This window comes from Sapajus apella, unplaced genomic scaffold, assembly GCF_009761245.1.
Source record: "Sapajus apella isolate SASKATOON/1434 unplaced genomic scaffold, GSC_monkey_1.0 scaffold59, whole genome shotgun sequence".
In the NCBI taxonomy this organism is placed as follows: Eukaryota; Metazoa; Chordata; class Mammalia; order Primates; family Cebidae; genus Sapajus; species Sapajus apella.
In genome coordinates, this window is record NW_022436999.1 from 12,716,989 (window position 1) to 12,738,680 (window position 21,692).

The 21,692-nt window shown below is 36.4% G+C and overlaps 1 protein-coding gene across 3 annotated transcripts in view; it reads right to left on the reverse strand.

The window, feature by feature from the left end:
- The window catches only part of PPM1A (protein phosphatase, Mg2+/Mn2+ dependent 1A), a 47,839-nt gene extending 26,594 nt beyond the window's left edge, over nt 1-21,245 (reverse strand). The window contains exon 1 of one of the 3 annotated variants that reach the window (XM_032245941.1): nt 20,829-21,245. The gene's annotated coding sequence lies outside the window, so the exon portion shown is untranslated. Of the gene's footprint in view, nt 1-18,984; nt 19,137-20,046; nt 20,426-20,828 lie in introns of those variants that run through there. The other 2 variants (XM_032245943.1, XM_032245942.1) reach the window with 2 other exon arrangements.
- Nucleotides 21,246-21,692: the final 447 nt, after the last annotated feature.

The following is a 21,692-nucleotide window of genomic DNA, read 5'->3' on the forward strand; positions in this document are numbered from 1 at the left end:
GAGAAAGGCAGGGGAAGATCTGACACACAGAGAGAAGATGATGTGAAGACAGAGCATACAGGAATTTGAAGATGCTGGTCTTAAAGACTGGAGTAATGTGGCCACCAGGCAAGTAATAAGGCTGACAACCAGGTGAAAAAAAGCTAGAAACAGATTTCTCTTTAAAGCCTCTGGAGTGAGCACATTTTTGGTGACACCTTGATTTTGGCCCAGTGAAAATAACTTTGGACTTGTGGCCTCCTGTAAGAGAATAAATCTGTATCGTTTTAAGCCACCAAGTTCATGGTAATTTGTTACAGCAGCCATGGAAACTAATACAATGCCAAATAGTAAAGTTCCTCTACTGGGAAAGAAAATCCACCAAACTGGTAAAGATGAAAATGTGCAGTAATTTCAGCAAGCATCAAGAGAAAAATCAAGAGACTAAGTTTCTTACCTGTAACAGGTTAACAGGGCCAAATCCCTATCATTTCTCTCAAAAATAATCAATTATGATAACTAAAATAATTTAGTATAATTCAGCCTGTTAAATCCAAGGGGAAAGAAGTAATGGTATCCTAGTATACTGACAGGAGAGGCAAGGAGTATCTAGTTACACTATTTTTGGGCAAACAACAGAGAAAACTGCCATCCTTAAAAACAGAAACAAAATTTATGGAACCCATACAAAAATTCTGACATAAAAGGTAGTAACTAAAAAAGTACTCAGAACATGATGTCACGGTCTAAAAGATTTACACTAGAAAACTTGGTAACAACTTACACGTAAGAAATTAAAGAAAACCTAATTTGTGAAATAAGGATGAAGGGAAACCAGAACATAAAAAAGTATTAACAGAGCTTTAAGTAAAAGATATTTGAGAGAAAAAAATCACTGCAGTATTCTAAATGTCATGAAAAGCAATAATGAGGAACAAAGACTCTATAGCAAACAATCTGCAAGGGTCAAAAATGAACAGGACAAAAATCATCCAGTATGCAAGTAATAAGCATAAAGAAACAAAAGCTAGTAGACTGGAGAAAAGATACAAACAATGGAGATCCAACAGCTTAATTAGCACATTGTAAATAAGAAAACGAAATAATGGAGGAAAAAAATCATAAACTAAGGACTGAACTTGATGATTTAATGGGTTTATCAAGTACTAGATACATTTAGCAGAAACTGACCAATACCAAAGCATAATTTGAAGATTATAAATTTTAAGACTATAATACAATTCAGACAAAATAAACATGCCATCGGCCAGGTGCAATGGCTCACGCCTGTAATCTAGCACTTCAGGAGGCCGAGGCAGGAGGATTGCCTAAGGTCAGGAGTTTGAGATCTGGTGCAGGAGTTTGAGATCAGCCTAGCCAGCATGATAAAACCCTGTCCCTATTGAAAACACAAAAATTAACCAGTGTGGTAACACAAGCCTGTAATCCCAGCTACTCAGGAGGCTGAAGCAGGAGAATTGCTTGAACCTGGAGGAGGAGGTTGCAGTGAGCCTCATCGAACCACTGCAATCCAGCCTGGGCAACAGAGTGAGACTCCATCTCCAATGAAACAAAATAAAGATGCAAGAAAAAAAAAAAAAAGAAAGAAATCAGGCTGGCCCCAGACTTCTTTGCAATATCGGATGATAGGCAATGAAGTAATGGCTATAAACGTTGAGGATAAAGAGGTATTATTCCAAGAATAATGATTATATTTCCTCTCCCTGGAACAGCATGCATTCTCCAGAGTCCCTAGCAATCCTTATTGACCACATCCAATTCAATTCATATATGTTTCCGCCATGGCATCAGTGTTTGCATGATTTGGTAAAGAGGACAATATGTGTGAATCTAACAAACAGCAGAATGTAGGAGGCTTTATGTTAATCCAATTTTTGACTACTATGTCTGCCTCACTCTAAAGTAGCAAAACAGAATGATACCTAGTAGGTATCATTTGTGACCGGCAAAGTTGTCATTCACAAGTAAAGGCAATAGGAAGACATTATCAAATATGCCAGCACTAAAGTAGTGTTATCCATGTTTCATTTCTGAAAGAAAAAAAAAAAAACTATTTAAAGATAGATTCATTCAATCAAGAGACTAATCAAAAACAAGAAACTCAAAGATGTCAGTATAAAAGTACTTTGGGGTGATCAAAATACACTAGGCAAAAAGATACCAAGTAACAAAAAAGATATCAAGAATTGCAATTTCAATTTCAGACAAAGGAAATCACAAGAATACAGCAATAAACAGAGTAAGAGTCATGTTTTAAACTGGTGAAAGTTGTGGTCCAAAATTTTAAGACTGTATATTCTGTTCAAACACACTTAAAACATTAATTGAAACATCAAACATTTATTGAATTACGTTGAAAAAAAAAGCTTATACATTTCTAACACACTCCCCCATCCTACCACACAGACAAAAAAAAAAAAAAAAAGAAAATGAAATGACACATCACATCTAACTTAATACATTAACAGTAGATACTGATAATGTAGAAAGAAAGAAGAAAACCTCAAACATCTGGAAATTGCTTAAAAAGTAAGCTCCTATGCCAGTTTGCACTGAGTTTATATATTTCTACAATTACAGAATATTTGGAAAAAATAATAAGAAAAATCTATCAAATTCTGAGATGTGACCAAACCTTAAGAAAACTCACCTTAAAAAAAAAGAAAACTCACCTTTAAGCTAGCAAGTGTGTTGAAAAACAGAAAAAAAAATCCACTTAGTTAAAATCAGTATATTAAATATTCAACCTAAAAGAAAAATGAACAACCACATACATACACAAAATAAAAGGAAAGCCAAAGGAATATATTATGTAAAATTACAGCAAAACATGTTACATGAGAGAAAAACAAAATAGGCAAGCTACTAACTAGTTTAACTAAAAAAATTATTTAAAATTAGAAGCCAAACAGGCTATACTCATCGCACAAATAGAATTTTATTGTTGTAAAATAAATCACTCTGTATAATTATCTGGTAATAAATTTGAAAATATGGAGGAAAGTAACAGTTCTTGGAAAACAAATTACTATTTTTTTTCAGTTAGTGCTACAGTGAAGATCAGAGCCCTAGAATATGAGAAAGTTATCAAAAAGCTATCCCTTAAAAAACTCTAGACTCATGAAAAACAAAACACAAAAAGACTGAAGAACCACTACAGGTTAAAGGAGACCAAGGAGATTACAACAAAGTGTAATGTGTTATTATGGACTGGCTTGGACGAAAGCAAAGGGTAAAGGAGTGTGGTGGGATAATTGTTATAAAGGATATTACTAGGACAACTGATAAAATCTGACTATGGGTTGTATATTAGATAACAGTATTGCATGAATGTTGAATTTCCTAAATTTGATAATAGAATTATGGTTATGTAAGAGAAAGTTATAGTTCTTGTTCTTAAGGGACACACATTTAAATATTTAAGGGTATATAAGTCCATACTGAGTCTTAATTAGTTCAGCAAAAATAACAAAATGTGTGTGTGTGCGTCAAGAGAATACGAATAGACATATGTACATATACAGGGAAAAAAGTTTATAAAACAAATGTGAAAAAATGTTAATAATTGGCCATTTAAATAAATATGGAAGTTCACTGTATTATTTTTGCAAATTTTAAGTTTGGATGGTTTTCAAAATAAGCTATTAAAAATAAAAGTGCATCAGGCAAGATTATTTCAAAACAAGATCTTTCAAGCCCTATGGAAACATGTAACTTTCAAATTACCTAAATTATCTAGAGATCAGAGGAAAAAAATTTCCACTACTTTTTACAAACTGATCATAATCCTATAAAATTTGACAAAGACAGCACTAAAAAAATAAAACTACAGTCCAAACATATTCACTAATACAGATGCCAAAAAAAGTAAGTAAAAGATATATTACAAATCACCAAATAGAGTTCATTTTAGAAATATAACAATGATCCAACATTAGGCGGCTGACTAATACGTCATTTTTAAAAGTTAAAAAAAAAATCCATATGATCATCTCATCATATGTGAAAAGAGATTTGACAAAATTTATTCCTAAATATACTTATTTCAAGCCAAGGAGGAAACCTCAGTATTAGAACAATTCCCAGGAAAGAAAAAAGAACAAGGACACCAACTCTTATCCCTGTAACTTAGCAATGTCTAAAAATAATGGTTATTGAGGTAAGTGAAGACTAACAAAAAGAGGCATAAAATTATAAGGCGATCAAATTATTATTTGCAGTTAATGGCTACAAGATGGCAAGCTCAAAACCTAAAATGTTAGGGAAACAATACTCAGTAAGGTTATCTGACTAGAGAAAATCATATGAAAACAATTAACAGTAATCACTTAGAAAGTTAAGAGAAAACAGCAATAAAAGTATATCTAAATAAATAACAAGAAACAGAACCTTTAGGAAAAGGGCTATGAAATAAAACACACTTCTTTTTCTTGCATAGGAAGATTCAAAATTGTGAAGACAGTTATCCTTATTTTATTAATCTATAAATTCAATATAATCACAACTGGACCTTTTTGTTCCCAGACTTTGATTACATAATTTCAAAATACATATGAATGAATAAATGTGAATAGCCGAAACATTCTTAAAAATATGAGAATTTGCAATATGTGATATTTAAACCTGAGTTCAAATTATAGTATTTAAGAGGCAATACTAATGCAGGAATAAACCAATCAGTGGAATAGAACTGAGAATCCAGAGAGAGCTCTGGGAATAGAGATTCAGTTAACGGGTGTCTGAAAGCTGATCTTTTCCACTCCTGCCCTCCAGTGGTGGGTAGCTAAATCCCTACAACATCACATCTTAAATACCAAGAGATTAAAGATTGAAGTCTGAGGTATTAATAATAAAACCATACCAGTAGATCTAGGCAAATATTTCTATAATCTTATGGCAGAAAAGGACTTTCTAAGAATGACAAGAAAGAAAAGACAAGACTGACACTCCAAAGGAATAAGAAAAAGTGACTCCAGAGAAAGAAAACTTCTACACTATAAAGCTCATTAACCTGAAAACAAACATCTTTTAATTATCTGCAATATATACATAAAAGTTAATATTCCTACAACAGACAAAGAGCTATTTTAAAAGACAATAAAAATAAACACTTTAAAGGAAAAGAAATGTGCAATGAATGTGAACAGGCAATTACATAATAAAAGAATATAAATAACTAATAAATATATGGAGCAATAACCAACCCTGCTAGCTATTAAACACAAATTTGTTTTTTATACATTACCTTCTCAAAGATTAAAAAATTATAACATGGCCCGGCACGGTGGCTCATGCCTGTAATCCCAGCACTTTGGGAGGCTGAGGCGGGTGGATCACAAGGTCAAGAGATCGAGACCATCCTGGTCAACATGGTGAAATGCCGTCTCTACTAAAAATATAAAAAATTAGCTGGGCATGGTGGCACGTGCCTGTAGTCCCAACTGCTCGGGAGGCTGAGGCAGGAGAATTGCCTGAACCCAGGAGGCGGAGGTTGCGGTGAGCCGAGATTGCGCCATTGCACTCCAGCCTGGGTAACAAGAGCAAAACTCCGTCTCAAAAAAAAAAAAAAAAAAAAAAATTATAACACCCAATATTGGCAAAGGAATAAAAAATATACCTCTCATAAGTAGGAGAGTAAACTAGTATCTTTCTGAAGGGTATGCAGGATATACATTGATTTTAAACGTTGCCTTCTGCTATGATTTGAATGTCACCTCTAAAACTTACTGAAATTGAATTGCCATTGTGACAGTATTAACCAGTGAGTCCATTAAGTAGTAACTGGATGCATAACTTGAGTAATGCCCTTATCTTAGAAGTGGGTTCCTGGTAAAATCAACTCTGGGTCCATCTTGCCCTTGTCTGCTCTTGTGTTCTCTTGTCTTCCTGCCTTCCACCACAAGATGATAGAATGAGAAGGCCCTCACCAGATGCAGGCCCTCACCAGATGCAGGCCCTCACCAGATGCAGCCCCTCAATCTTAGACCTACCAGCCTCCAGAACTGAGAGCTATATGAACTTCTATTATTAATAAATTACCCAGTCTGTGATAGCAACACAAAATGGGCTAAGACAACTAATTTCCAACCAAATGGATTTGTATATTCACTTTTGAAATGCAACTCTGTTCCAAACATTTTAATGTATGTTGACTATACATTAACTATAAAAACAAAATAATAGAAAGACCAAGCCACTGAACTCTTTAAATACAAAGTAGTTTGTGAAGCTGAAACTATGAGCCTTCTGGGCTCAAGTAACAGAGATGGTCAAACGTTCACATACTGTAAGGATAGTAACAGGGACTAAAAAGGTACCCATGCACGGCTGAGATAAAACTCAGGCTCTTTGCCTGAAACTAATACCTAGGATGGAGGCTCTTCCAACCTATGAAAGGAGCCAGAAAAAGCTGCTACTAACCATTGCATGAGGCTACAGTTTAGATGAAGTTATGTGCCCAGTGAGAAGAATATAGATCTTAGTTTGTATATTATTCTTGAAAACAGAAGCTTGGTGTTATCAAGAATCAAGGGAATTGGGCCTCCAGTATAAAGATGTGATTTTAGACAGAGATGTAGGAGCATGTAAAAACACTGGATAAGAAGAGTAAAAAAGAAAAAAAAAAAACAAAACTTCCATTCATTAGGAGACTGCAAAAGCAAACTCAAAAACACATGAAGAAAACTAAACTAAGATGGATAGCCAATAAAATCAACAACTGTAGGAATTCATTCTACAAGAAAAAATGACAATCTGAAAATGACTTCAAATGTTAAAGGGAAGGCACAATAGCTATTAGGGGAGAAAAATTAAAAACAGGCAGAAATCAAACCAGAAGAGGTGGCTATTAGAGACAGCCCAAATATTAAAAAAATAGATTCACTGAGAAATAAAAACTGAGGCCACATAAATTCTAGCTGGACAAAGTCAAGGTGTGAATTAGTAAATTAGAAAATGATACTGAGGAACTGCCTAGAACATAATACAGAGACTAAGAAGGAATATTGGAAAAGGAATATTCAAAGATATGAAGGCTAAGGAATTTTCTAGAACCAAAGAAAGGTATGTCTTCCCATCAACAACATATTTCAAAGAGTAGCTATGGATAAAAGAACATACTTACTTAAGCATATCATAGAAATGTGTTTAGAATATCGAGTACAGCAAAATAAAACAAGTATTAATATGCCACACTTAAAATCTGCAAGGCTCTGTTCTAAGTGCTTTATATATTAAATTAATCATCATTACAACCCTATGAAACAGATACAATTTTATCTCCATTTTGAACTTGCCCAAGGTCACAAAGTAAGTAGTGGTGACAGAATAAAGAAGAGCAATATTTTTAAAAACTATCAGAAAAAAAAAAATTACATACAGAAGCATAACAATTAGGCAGAGACCAGACTTCTCAGAAATCCAGGTTTCAAGTTTCACAAGACAATGAAATAATATACTGATGGTGCTGATAGGAAGAAACCTATCAACTAAGAATTCTCTATCTAGCTGAAAAACTAAGTAAAAATTAAGGACATTTACAAGCCAGCTTCTTACTAAAAGGATTGCTAAAGGATGTACTTCAGCAAGAAGAAGCGTGAACTCAGAGAAGATGCATGGAACAGTAAGTACAGAAACTGGTAAAAAAAAAAAAAAAAAAAATACTGGCTAATTAAAGAAGTTATTGAGTATAAAAAGGAAAATTAAACTCTTTTATGCTTAAAAAAAGTGGAAATTAAATTGTACGTAATTATACAGATGATAGAGAAATATTCAGTGTTTAATCAAATATTAGCTCATTAAAAAAAATCACCAAATACAGAACAAAACAAACTACTGTAAATACAACTTCCTAAGGACTTCCAATATTGGAAGATATTATAACTATGGACAAAATGTCTGACAAGGTATTTTTTGAAAAATAAGAAATTATAAAAAAATTACCATGCAGATTGAAAAAGAAATATTACTTTCAGAAATAAAAATAACTGGGTGGGGGTGGGCAAAGGTTGAAAAACTACCTACTGGGTACAACCTTCAGTATTTGGGTGACGCGTACACTAAAAGCCCAACCTCCACCATTATACATGTAATATCGATGTAACAAGCACATGCACACCTCTGAGTCTAAAAAAAAAAAGTTTAAAAATGTTTACATTAAAAACTCAAAGGATGAGTTAAATAGATTAGACACAAATGAAGTAAACTAGACAACTGAGTTGAAGAAATAAATAATAAAGCTGCCATTTGGGAAGCACTCAATAAATAAGTCAATACATAAAAGTATGTTCACTTCAAAAAAACCTATAACGAAAGGTCAAAGGAAAGGGGAAGATAAGAATGAAAATTAGATTCTCCAACAACAGTTAACATAAATGGTCCACAGAAGAAGGCTCTAAGAATTTAAGACCTGGACATTATAGTGCCCTTGAAGCCCAGAACTTTTTTTTTTTTTTTTTTCTTTTCTGGAGACACAGTCTCCCTCTCTTACCAGGCTGGAGTGCAGTGGTGCTCCATCTTGGGTTACTGCAACCTCCATCTCCCAGGCTCAAGCAATTCTCCTGCCTCAGCCTCCCAAGTAGCTGGGATTACAGGCGTGCACCACCATGTTCAGCTAATTTTTAAATTTTTTATTAGAGATGGTGTTTTGCCATGTTGGCCAGGCTGGTCTCGCGTGATCTTCAGACTTGAGGTCAACTGAGTCTCAGACTCCCAAAGTGCTGGGGTTACAGGTGTGAGCCACTGCACCCGGCCGAAACTCAGGAACATTAATTTACATCTCTGTTCATGTCATTTCCCTGCACCATGGCTAAGGTAGTAGTCAAGTTCAACATGCATTGCAAAAGAGAATCAGAAACACCAGCAAAATGACAGCACCTTAACTTTACGTAGCAGAGCTTAGTCTTAACAAATACTCTTCTGTTATCTCATATTTTATATATTTATGATTTATATTTAAATCGTAGCAATCTTTAAATCCCCACATCTTTAGAGGTAGAGGGTTTTTTTGGTTTTTGTTTGTGTCTTGCTGTGTCACTCAGGCTACAATGCAGCAGGACGATCACAATTTAAACTGCAGCCTGGAGCTCCTGGGCTCAAGCGATGCTCACGCCTGTCTCCCAAGTAGCTATGACTATAAGCGTGCCACCATGTCCAGCTAATTTTGAAATATTTTTTGTAGAGATGAGGTCTCACTATGCTACCCTAGCTGGTCTCCAACTCCTGGGCTCAAGCAATCCTCCTGCCTTGGCTTCCCAAAGTGCTGGGATTGCAGGCTTGAGCCACCAAGCCTGGCCAAAAGTTTTCTATTAGTTTGCAGTTCTAGGAAGTCCCTTCAATTTCCCTCAGCATTAAAAATATTTTCACAGACTTCTATGTTTAAATACTCCTCTAATAAAACTCAGTCCTATAGATGAGCCAGTTAAATCAACAAATACTCTTAAGTTCCCCTTCTATAATACAGTTCTATAATACAGTTCCCCATCTATAAAACAATTATGAAGATTTACATAAAGGAAATCTTTTGTAAAGAAAGGAATGCTTGGTTATTAAAAACAAATCATATATACACATTTTGTAAACTTGGTTTCTATTACTATAAACATTCAGATAACACATTTTATCTATTAATCTCAATTACTCTGAAAAAAATATAACCTATCTTTATCACCTGCTCCTTAAAAAATTAAGTACAAGATATTATAGTCAGTATTTCTGATAAGAAACTGAATATAGAATTTAAAACATATCATCCCTAGTAGTCAAATATAGGTACCAACAGTCCCAACACTTTGCATTCCCCACCCCACCCCAAATTTCCAGTCTGCATACTACAGGACTTTATTGACTTTATACCTCTGTGTGATTTATCACACTTGTTGGGGTACTTTAACTGAATACCCCTAAAATCTCAGTAACAATTCTGACGTAACCAGAAAGCTTTGATCTATAAAATCAAGTACGATTTTCTCTGGAAGCTGAAATTTCTCATTTAGCTCCATTATCTGGCTAAAAAGTGAACTAAAGCAGCCCACTGAGTAGGACAGCACCCAAAATAGGATTCTTCCCCTCCTACTTGGACCCAAGGGGGACGGTGCCATTTAATCCTCTGGAAGATTTCTCCGAAAAATAATCCCAAGATGATATGGGTTTCCTACTCTGTACTGGTTCCAATCTGAAGATGACAGAAGAGAACAAAGAGAACACATGATTATGGTTCAGCTTCAAAATTCCTACACAAAGTTCTAGAAAGAAAATATCTTATAGGTACTAAAACTCATGAGAAAAGGGAGCTATCCTTTGTATTTCACTTACATATCCCTAAAATTTAAAATTCAGTACTAAAAGTTTTAAATATTCTAGCTATGTTCTATAACGGCTTTGTCTATTGTTCCTTCCCTCTAGGTTTTATCCTCTCTTAAAACAGCCTTCACATTTTTCTGATGCCCACAAACTCAGTATCCTTGAATTTTTAATGTCCCTTTCTAATCCTGCTCTTACCACTTTGCCCCTCCTCAGCCTCAGCAATCTCTTCTATATCTCCTTTCTTGCTTTTAATTCTTTCTCATTCAGACAAGAATTTTCTTCAAAGATCAATGGTTGCATAAGTCTGAATATATTAAAGACTACCGAACCGTAAACTTTAAATGCATGAATGTTATGCTTTGTAAGTTATAAGGCAATTTTAAAAGATTACTATGATGGTATATGGCTTTCTACATTGATATTTTACTTTACATAAGAAGGTTAAAAAATATGACTATGGATTATACCTATAGTAGTAGAAAAATACTCGTGCTATATTAATTTTTTTCAAATGTTAAAAAAGTTACCTGAAAATTTCTCAGCTGACAAATATTTCATCTTACAGCCTTGACTAAATATTTACTTCATTTTTCAGTTAAATATTTACTTTCCCGCCTCCAACAATAAACTTCATCCAAATGAATTCTAATGCATATGAACTGTTATTTTCATTTTGCCCCAAATCAAGACAATACAAAATTTCAAAAAGCAAACCAAAATCAACCAATTGAACCAACTAAAATGTCAGATAAAGCTCCTCTATGCTAAAGACCATTTTTTCTACCCCCAAATTACTTAAAAAATAGTCTTTGCTAAATTAGTTAAAATTTAAAAGTACTCAAACCACAGTTTGTACAGATACTGGCAGCAGTTTCAATCTCACAAAGTGCAAGTGAACACATCTTGCCACTTTTGATGTTCTTCATAGGTTTCATGATTTTTTACTTAATGTATCAACATCTAGTTGTGCCATGATCTGAAGTACATAATCTGTAAGGAGTCTTCTTAAATTTCTATAAAGGCATGTATTGCACAATTTTGAAAAGTAAACTTTGTAAGTATATAATTGCTAGGAAAACATCTACGCTAAATTTAGCTGGAGGGCTCTAGTGACGATAAAAATTAGATATCGACCTATTTTCACTACCAATTATAGTACAAGCAAAAGAAAAATACTAAAAAGACTTAGATGGCATAGAACTACTTAGTTTTTAAAGTTTTCTAAGAATTTACTTACAATCTCAATTTGGCTCATCTGGTATCCAATTCAAATTTATCAGTTTTGGATAACTTGTCACAGATACAGAGGTGAATTCAATTCCTAGTTTGCTACTTTTAAATCTCTGCATATTTGAGGATTCAGACTCATAACCCAGAAAACAATAACTGACTTCCTGATCCAATCTATCCTTTTTTCTCTTGCTAAAACTAATAAACAAAACCCCTCACATTGAGCATTTACATGTGTTTGCTGATAACCTTGTACACTTTAAGTTGAAAGAAGGGAAAAATATAGCTTATTAAACATTTAATAAGTTGGTAAAAGTTTCATTCATATACAAATATGTGGGGATTCTAAATATTTTACACATGTGAAACGTCCCTGCTGAAAAAAATGACCAAAAGCATTTGCCTCCAACAGGCTTCTGTGGAGATAATCTAACATTTTTCAAAATACAATCATTCACTTAGTTCATGAATTGTGGTATGAGATGCTTTGTGTGTAGGGAGATAGATGCTGAGGAAAGAAAGAGGGAAAAAACCTTTTCAGGTGAAAGTTCTATTTAATAGCTTAAAAAATGTGTAACCACCTACCTCCTATACTTGAATAGCCACACCTCAAATCACATGGCCCAAAATGAAATTCTCAACTCCTATCACTTCTTAGTTCTACATCTTAGGAAATAGATCTATCCTTAGTCATAAGCTCATAGAATCCTGTTTCTCTTATCGCAGCACTCACCTGGTGAATTATTTCTCACTTTAGATTTTAAGATCCAGGAGGAAAGAAATCGTGCCTTTTTTTTCCATATTTAGCATGATACTTGATGAATACACGAGACAAATGAATAATAGCCATTATACCTTGACTTCTCCCTTGTCAACAGTGATTACCTTCTATACAGGAAAAGGTATTCCCAGGGAAGTAGGCCTGCCAACAAACTGTATCTCATCATTTTCCATCTATAGAATACATGATATTCTATGTATTTTATGGTTGTCTTTCATCCCTACAAAAATATCATAATGTATGTCTAAAAAGAAAATATTGGACCCTAAATGAAATCTGCAGCTTAACAATCAAAACTTGATTTTCAGATTACTGTTCATCAATGACTTTAACAAGTTTATCATTAGATACACACTCCCATTATTGAAAAGTGCCACATAAGGAAGGGAACAAAAGAGAAAAATAAGTAGTTATGACTAAGAACCCACACATTTTCTTGCCCTGTGCTATTTATTTATTTACCTGCTCATTTATTCGACATTCATGGATGGATTATTTCTTTTCTAAAGTTTTCTCTACACAAGAAGCCAAGCAAGTATAAAGTAATTCAGACACAAACAGGAATTTCTGGGAGCTGGGAAATCCATTTTCAATGTACTTTAGCCAAAATATCTCTAACTTAATCTTGGGGTTTTACTATATAAAACAAATAATACTATTTACATTAACAGAGTTACTTATTTTATTGACTGTAGCAAACCAGAAAATATCACACTAGATGGCTTACTAATTGAAACACCTGCTTACTGATCAAGAAGCATTTATGCAGAAAGAGAAAATGAAGATGACAGATATGGAATAACAAAGGGTAAGCTGTGGGTTGGTCACAGAACAAAAGCTGCCACTTCTAAGATTAGCCCCTTGGCATCCAAAACAGCCTTACAGGCTCTCAGAAAGGATAATACCCCACTGCTTTACAAAAGGTGAAAATTTTATTTACTATCTACTTAACATTCTGAGGCACGGTGGCATAAAGCAAAGATGTTTTTCTAATGGTTGGTAAATTCTGAGATTCTGTTTGGAAAACAAAAACAAAACAAAATATATATATAGCCATACCTTATCTTTTATCATTCACATTTTCATTTCTGAATTTTGGTAATAAAGGCAGGCACAGTTCATCTTTATACACACAATATCAAATTCGATGTGATTCTACCAGTCATGCTAAAGATAAAGGTAGTACAAAGAATCCAAGACATTCAAAGTTGGTAATGAATTATATTCTTATTCTTTAAAACAGTATAATAGACAATTCTTGAATAACATATTCTTTAAAATAATTAGGCCACATAAAGTACGACTAAAAAAATAATGTTTAGTTATATCCCTGCCTGTGGCAGCCATATCATAGATGAATACAAAACACCAGCCTAAGTTTAAAGTGAATGTTTTCTCATAGTCTGCTATATTTCCAGCTCACATTGTTTCCTGTCACATGTTCATCAGAAAATGAACAGGGAGCCTACAAAAATTTAACAGTCATATATTGATAATCTATTTAAAATGAATAAATAAAGACCTGGTTTTAAGAAATTTATTTTCAATAAACTTAACATTGGAGTTTCCACTTAGAGTATAATCTCTATTGTAAACTCAGGTAGTTTATGTTTAAGACTATCTTTCTTAGACTCACTGAGAATTTCATTTGAATAAAGTACCAATGAAATAATTTATGTCAGTGGGTTGTAAAGTAGTGAACATGAATAAAATTTTAAGCCATAAGAAAAAGTATGCGTGGCTTATGGAACGAACTAGTTGTATCATGGCCATATCCTATGCTTTTTTAATATTAAAAAATGTAATAGCTCTTCTTGGGGAATATTTCTGAAGAGAGCTAACATATGATAATATACCTTTTAAACTTAGTGTACATTGCCACCTCAGATCCCAACTCAATCATAAGATTCGCTCTCTGGGTACAATGGAACTATGGTCATATCCTTCACATACAAAGATATTCTGACCCATCACAATGGCCAAGAGACTTTCTTTCGGCAGTAAAAATGAAACTGCACTGATCCACAAAGTATTTTTGAAAAGTCCAAGGACATGTACTAGGCTTCTGTTACTAGCTCTGAAACTCCTGGCAAATAACTGCTCTGTTTCCATTTCCTCATCTGTTAAGATATAGGTAGTAACAGTAACTAGCTTATAGGGCTGCTGTGAAGACTTAATGAGATAATAATTAAAAATTTATTATAATAGTCCTTAACACATAAATGCTCAATAATGTCAGTTATCATTGGACTTGCTAATGTCAAAGATGGGAAAACACAAGAGGCACAAAAAGAATCAAGAGGTCTCATTAGCATCGTACTCCAATAAACAGATCTAAGCAGCCACTGATGATATGGAATTACCCATTTAAAAATCCAATAAAGGAAATTTTACTATGTATTTTCTAAATAGTGACAATAGTCTAGCATTTTGATAAGCTTTAAAGTCTAGCTTAGACGTTTATTGGAACACAGAGTATGCATATATTAGATACTTGTTGGTTCAAATTAAATCAGTTGATAATTATCTCCCTTCTTTAACACATCATCTAATTCCTATGATTCCACAATCCCTCTCTGGTTAAAATGACACAAAGTTCACGATAATATTTGCAAATATAAAATACTCTGAAAAGAGATATGTGTTTTTAAATGTCCTGTTAACCCTTGAAGCCAAAATTAAGTAGGAAGTTAAAATGAAACCCATAGGTCCCAAATTAGTTAACCTAGTCTTCTACATCAATATGAGAACACTGCCACACTTCAGATTTGTATAATCTTCATACTTAAATATCCAGGCTCAGACAAAATACCATACAGGAAGAGAGTCAGAAACGTCTGCTACAGTAAAGCTTGTAACTACTTCAACTATCTTCAGAAACGTCTGCTACAGTAAAGCTTGTAACTACTTCAACTATCTTCCCCTACAGCAATCACTTCCACTCTAGGTAGATTTTGCTTAATACTAAACATCTGAATGTCTACTATCCATAAAGCACTGTGTTAGCCTTTGGGTAAAGTAAAAATTTATTTTTCCCTTTAGAATTAACTGAACACAATTATAATTTAGACACAAATACCTAGAGGTAAAACATATGATAGAAATAATACACAGACATTCCTTTAAGTACAGAGAAAGAAGAGATTAAACACTCTGGGGTGTCAGAGAAGACTTTGTAGAAGAAGAAACATTAAAAATGAGCTTTACTAAAAGAGAAAATAAAAGATGGAGAAGGAAGGAAAAGAATTCCTGACTGCATATTAGCATGAGCAAAGATCCATGGAGAGAAAAGAGTGTGTTCCAGAGATAGCAAGTGTACCAGTTTGGGTAAAATAAATCAGTCTTGATGTCCAATCAAGGAAAGTCTCAAAAGCCAAACCAAGAATTCTGAACTTTATTCCAGAGGTTAGTAAAAGGGAGTCACTGAAGTATACTGGGAGAAACGCTATAATGAAAAACTGTATTTTTAGAAAGAATTTTGATGGTTTATAGAAGTGGGGAGGAGATGCAGTACAAAATGCTAACAGGAAAGAGACCAGTTGGAATGCTAATATCATGGTTTGGGTCTGAAGTAGTAAGACCTGCACCTTCCAAGACAATTTTTCAAACTTAACCTAGGACTCACATATAAAGCCTTTTATAAAGACTCCATTTTTTAAAAAATGGTAATAACTGAGTTAATCAGAATGATTATTACTCCTTTGCATCCTTTCCTGTAGCAAAGACACCTTCCTGCTCATTTCTAGCCATAAACTGTAACTCCCCTTTCAAAATACCAACCCTTGTCCTTCCTTACTGACTGATCATTCTAGCCTGAACATTCACCTTTGCTTTATTACTGTTACTCTTTATCCACAATTTAACCATCTTCTCCCTCCTAATCATTAACTCCAAATCCTTGACTACTTGCCAGCTTTGCACAGCCAAATAAAGCTACTTAAACTCAACTTTCTCTTTCTTCTATTACCTCTTAACTTTTAGTCTATTCAAATGCAAGCTCTCTAAACTTGCAGTTTACAATGTCTTCTAAATTCTCTACTCAATCTCTTCTAGTTTGGCTTCCAGGTTCACTCCAAGAGCCATAACCAAAAGACAACCCTCTCATACTAAGAAAGTCTCTGTACCCCTAAGTATCTCAAGATTTCATATACTCAATAATAGCAGCTACCATTTATTTGGCACTTTATGGTAGAAAACATCTCAAGTGTTTCATATAATTATTTCATTAAATCTTCAAGATAACCTCATGACAAAAGTATTTTCCTTTGACATAAAGAAAACAGGTTTAAAGAAATCAAGTAGCTTACCCAGGAACACCTGGCTAGGAAGTAAGAGAGCAGGGACTCAAACTGTCCTATCTGACTTTCAAAGGTTAGTTTTATCACCATGTTCACCATGGGGCCCGGCCCTTCAATGTGGCTCTACTGATTATTATTTGTTCAGAAACATTTCCCTAGATCCTTCATAAGGATATCAACCACTTGAGAATTAACATGGATTCCATTACTTAATCTAAACAATAATAGTTGAAGACATAAAATGTTTAGCTTTGTTAACTTCTGAAATTTTAGGAATGAGAAAATCAACTTAATTTCTAATATCTTCTCTGAATATTTTAGAAGAAAACATTACAGTCTTGCATTGGAAGACTTTACATAAACTTACATGGACTTGCTTAACTCTAGGAATCTATGAATCATAAGTGTTAGTGTTCAGCTTTTAAAATTTGGGTTCTTGGTAATAAGGAGGTTCATCTAATTGGAAAAAATCCACTCAGTAATATCTTGAAAAATACTTTTATATCTACCCAAATCTGATCCTGGCATGTTACTTAGGTTCTCTGACCCTAAATTTTCCTATTTATAAAATGAAGATAACATCATATATTTTAGAGGGTTGTGGCAAAAAATTAAAAGCCTAACACAGATAAATGGCCAAGAAAGTATGGCTTTCATTACTTTCTTCTGTATCTAGAAGTAGTTTAGTCTTACAAGATTTTAATTCTAAATCTTATCAGCCATAAAAACTAATAGCTTTTAATTCAGATCTTATATACGTATACTACATAAACATATTAAGAATTATAAAAACTCAAGATCCCTCCTTTATCACACATTTACTCAAGAAATGTTTAAAACATCTCCAATATTATAAACACAGCATCAGAGTTTAATTTATTGATACACATTAAGATCCTATACCTTTCTCTTAGTTCCTTACAATATTTGCAAAGTCTACTACATTTTAGATAAAGGGATACAGAAACTTGCCTCTCTGAACTGTTTACCTTCTCTAGCTCTTACATGCCTCAGCAAAAGAAAAGCCAGGTAAAGAGATTATCTAAGTAGTACATGGATAGCTAGGACATTCAAAGGTCAAAATTATCAAAAAATATATTCTGGAGACTCATAATGAAGTATAAAACTGTTATGTAATATGGAGCACATAAGACATTAGAAAGAGTTAAGGAAAAGAGTATCATCAATGTTTTGATTTTGATATAGGTTATCCCAGATTTCTTTTATATAGGAATGGCTAATAATCCCAGGTCAGTTAATTTACATATCCTGTCTAACAGCAAAATAATAAACACAGCAACCGAATTTTAAAATTTGTTATTCGAGATGGAAGACAGGACATATTGTGACATAAAATTACTACCCAACACAGAAGACGACACAACTTTTACCCAGTTGCCTCACCATACCGTCTCCCTTTCTCCAAGGTTTATATATTTCACAGGGCCATGCCTTGTTTTTTCTTGCTTAACTCTTACAAAACCCAGCAGGGGCCAATTTTCTTACATGGCTGTCTCTTTCTCCTGATTTAAGAATGGAAAGTATTCAAGAGTATACTGACTCAGAGTCAGGTGCCCAGGAAAGAGTCAGATAATCATTGAGGGGATCATCAACATATCACCTTGTTATTATTTCTACATGAGCACAGATTTACATCTTAAAAAATTAATCCAGCTCTCCTGGGTGAGCATTTCAGAGATAACAAGTTCTTTGTGGATAGATGCCACTCTTTGGTTTAAAATTATAAATAAGCACACACAGTTAAACCAAAATCAGCTGTACATTCTATTAGCTATTAGAGTAAACAAATGGCCTTGGTATAATTTGAACAAATTCAAAGACTATAGGTATTTGGTAATTGCTCAGAAATATTTACCACATGACAAAATGATGTTGCTATAGATTTCTTTCAAAAACAAATAAGATATTACAGAATTTTCAAAGGTTTAACAAGATAAGACCCAGCTTGAAGTGAAGAAAAAACCTTCATAATGTGTTTTTATAATCTCCCTCACATCAGACTACCAAGGGTCCTGTGCTTGTTCAAACCTATAGTCTCAACCACCCGTTGTCACTCATGAAATCTTCATCCTCCTTCCTCCCAAGTTTCTCTACACATCCCAACCCTAAAAGAAAAATCAATAAAACCTACCTACGAGTATAGCTTTCCTAAAGAACAATCACCAACTTAGAATTTGTTAAATAAAATAGAACCGAGAAAGAAATCCAGCCTTAGAACACTGAAACATCTACGTGCCTGACACATAACAGGCATTTATTTGGCAAAGGTATGTTGACTAGACACACAATATTGGTGAGGAAATTTTAAAAAGTAGTAACTGGATAGTACATGTGATAATCTAATCTGCCCACCTGGCTTTACTGATTTGGAAGCTGAGACTCAAAAGGTTAAAGGACTTGTCCATGGACACAGATATTTTGGAGCACAGCCATATTAAACAATCCTTGTCTTCTACTGCACTGCTCTCTTCAACAGGTTATATACCTCAGCCCTTCATGTAAAAAGAAAATCTGTACACAAAATATATAAAAAGATACAAGCCAAGTAAAAAGCAATTTGATGACTCTTATTTCTCAAATATAATTAAGGTAGTTAACTTCAAACATTATCGGTCATAATATACCTTTTCCCATAATGTAATGTACTTCACTGATCTAAAAATGTTTTATATCATCAAATTAAAATGTCTTAAGCAACTTCCATATGCAGGAGGTTCATTATAGTTTCAAAAATTTGGTACTGCTGTGAACTTCCAGGTTAAAAATAATCAACCTTACATGACTGTTTAATCAGATATATGTAAGTTACACATAAGAAGAAAACTGTAACACTGGGAAATGTTACTTTGTGCTTCAAATTATTTATTGATAACGAAAGCATTAAGTCAATAAAGGTAACATTTAAGAATAGAAAATCGTAGTTTCAATTTTTCTCATTTGAAAAACGAGTTACAGAAATACAAACTTTGGAAAAGGCCCAATATGTGGCAAGATAAAAGTATAAAAGTAAAGTGTTTCAAACAGAGTTGGGGGCCAAGCTCTGCTAAATTCCTGAGCGCTCTGGAACCCTAAGTCTCAGCAGAGTACTGTTTCAAATCCCTCCACTCTTCGGAGCGTAGCACATGTAAAAAGTGGTTGTGTTTAAAATCCCAACGTGCAAGTTTGAAAAGACTGTCTTACATAACCATTTTTAAATTTTCTAATTTCTCTCAATAATGTCAAAATCATTTCATTTGAGAAAACGATACCTATCTCTCACACACTTCACTTTTTAAAACACATTGAGCTCACTATTCCAATTACCAGGAAACCTGGGTGAGGTGGGGGTGGCACAAATCCCATGGCTTGGACAACTGATGACCTTTGTGGACTTGTAACTACCATGTGGTGTTTGAGGTGAGACAAGAAAAATACCTCAGGTGATGAAATTTTCAAAACGTATCTAAAGCTGCAATTGGTAGAAGGCTCTCCACAGCCAGCTGTCTTTCAAGAAAAGGCTCCAAGTTTATTTAAAATCTACAAGCAGAACATAACCATACCTCAACCAAGATCTAACATCAATTAGTTTTACCCAATTTAGGTAGTTAAAAGGATGAGAAATCGGAATTTACTTCAATGGATTTGCTTGTTGCCTTAATAATGAATGAGCTGGAAGCATCACTCACTGACTTGAGTTCTGAAGGAGCCTCTCAGCCCTGCCGCCTGTAAAACCTTAAGCAATTCCTCCAGAATTAGGTTTTTCGAGGCTAAGTCCGGTTCAAAGGAAGTCTCCCCGCCTCCCTCCCAGGGGCTGCAGTCCAGGACAGCCGGGGTGGCGCGCCAGGGCGAGTGGGGGCGCGGGGACGCCCCCTCCCCGCTCAGGAAAAGTTCCGCAGGCCGCTCTCTGGCCAGGCCGGCCCGCGGCCCTCTCCCGCGTCGCTGCCACAAACACCCCTCCCGGCCGCGGACGGCCTGAGGGTCGCGCCCCCGCCACAAACACCCCGCCCCCGCCTCCCCGCCACCGCCCTCGCCGAGCGTTAACCCCTCGCCGCCCGCCGCCCGGCTCGGGGGAGGAGGCCGGCCAGGGGGTGGAGTTGTCGCGTCTCCTCCCGGGAGCGCCCGGGCAGACGCCCGGCTTGTTTACAGGCCCCAGGCCTGCCCGCCGCCGCCGCCGCGCAGGCCCGCCCGCCCGCCGTCGGCCCGAGCGCCGCACTTACCCGGAGCAGCCGCAAGCGGGCAGTTCCCTGGTCGGCCGAGGCGGCAGCGGCGGCGGCAGCCTGGGAGGGGGCGGGGAGGGGGTCACCGCGGCAGCGGCGGGCCAGGTCAGGCCGGGGAGGGGGCGGAGGAGGGGAGGAGCCGGGCTGCGTCCGGGCCCCCGGCTCTCGGCGCCCTCGCGGCTCAGATCATCCGGGCGTTAGAGAGGGAGGCAGAGAGCGGGTCCCCGAGGAGGAGGAGGAAGAGCCGAGGACTCATCGCTTTCCCGCCTCACCTGCCTGGCGTCCCCCCACCCCCCCTCCCCAACCACCCGTTCCGGAGCAGCAGCCGCCTGAGGACCCGAAGCTGCGGGCCGGACCGGCGCCGAGACCACGGCTCTCTAGCTCTCGTGCGCGCCCCCGTCCCTAGCGCCGCCGCCGCCGCCTCTAGCGCGGCCCCGCGCAGGCGCGCTCACGACCACGCCGCCCCTCCCCCACCTCTCCGCTCGCCCCGCCCTGCTCCTCCGGCTCCGCCGCCGCTACAGCTGCGGCGCAGCGAGCAGCTGGAGAGACCCGGATGTCGTTGGGCAGGAACTGCGGCGAGGGCCGGCGGGCGGGGGAGGGGCTGCCACAGATGACGTCACTGCCCTACCCAGCTTCTTTTGCCGCCGCCGCCGTTGCCTCGAGGCCTGGACCATTAGGCTGAGGCCAAAGGGAGCGTCCGTATCCCGGATAGCAGCCAGGACCCGGGCTTTCACGTTCTGGCGCCAGGGACTGGACAGAAATGTGCGACTAATAGGTGCCCAGTGGATCGAGAGCCCTCTACGCCCGGCCGTTGGCCTAGTGGGAACTCGGACGTTCCCCCTACGGCGTCCGCACCCCGAGCTC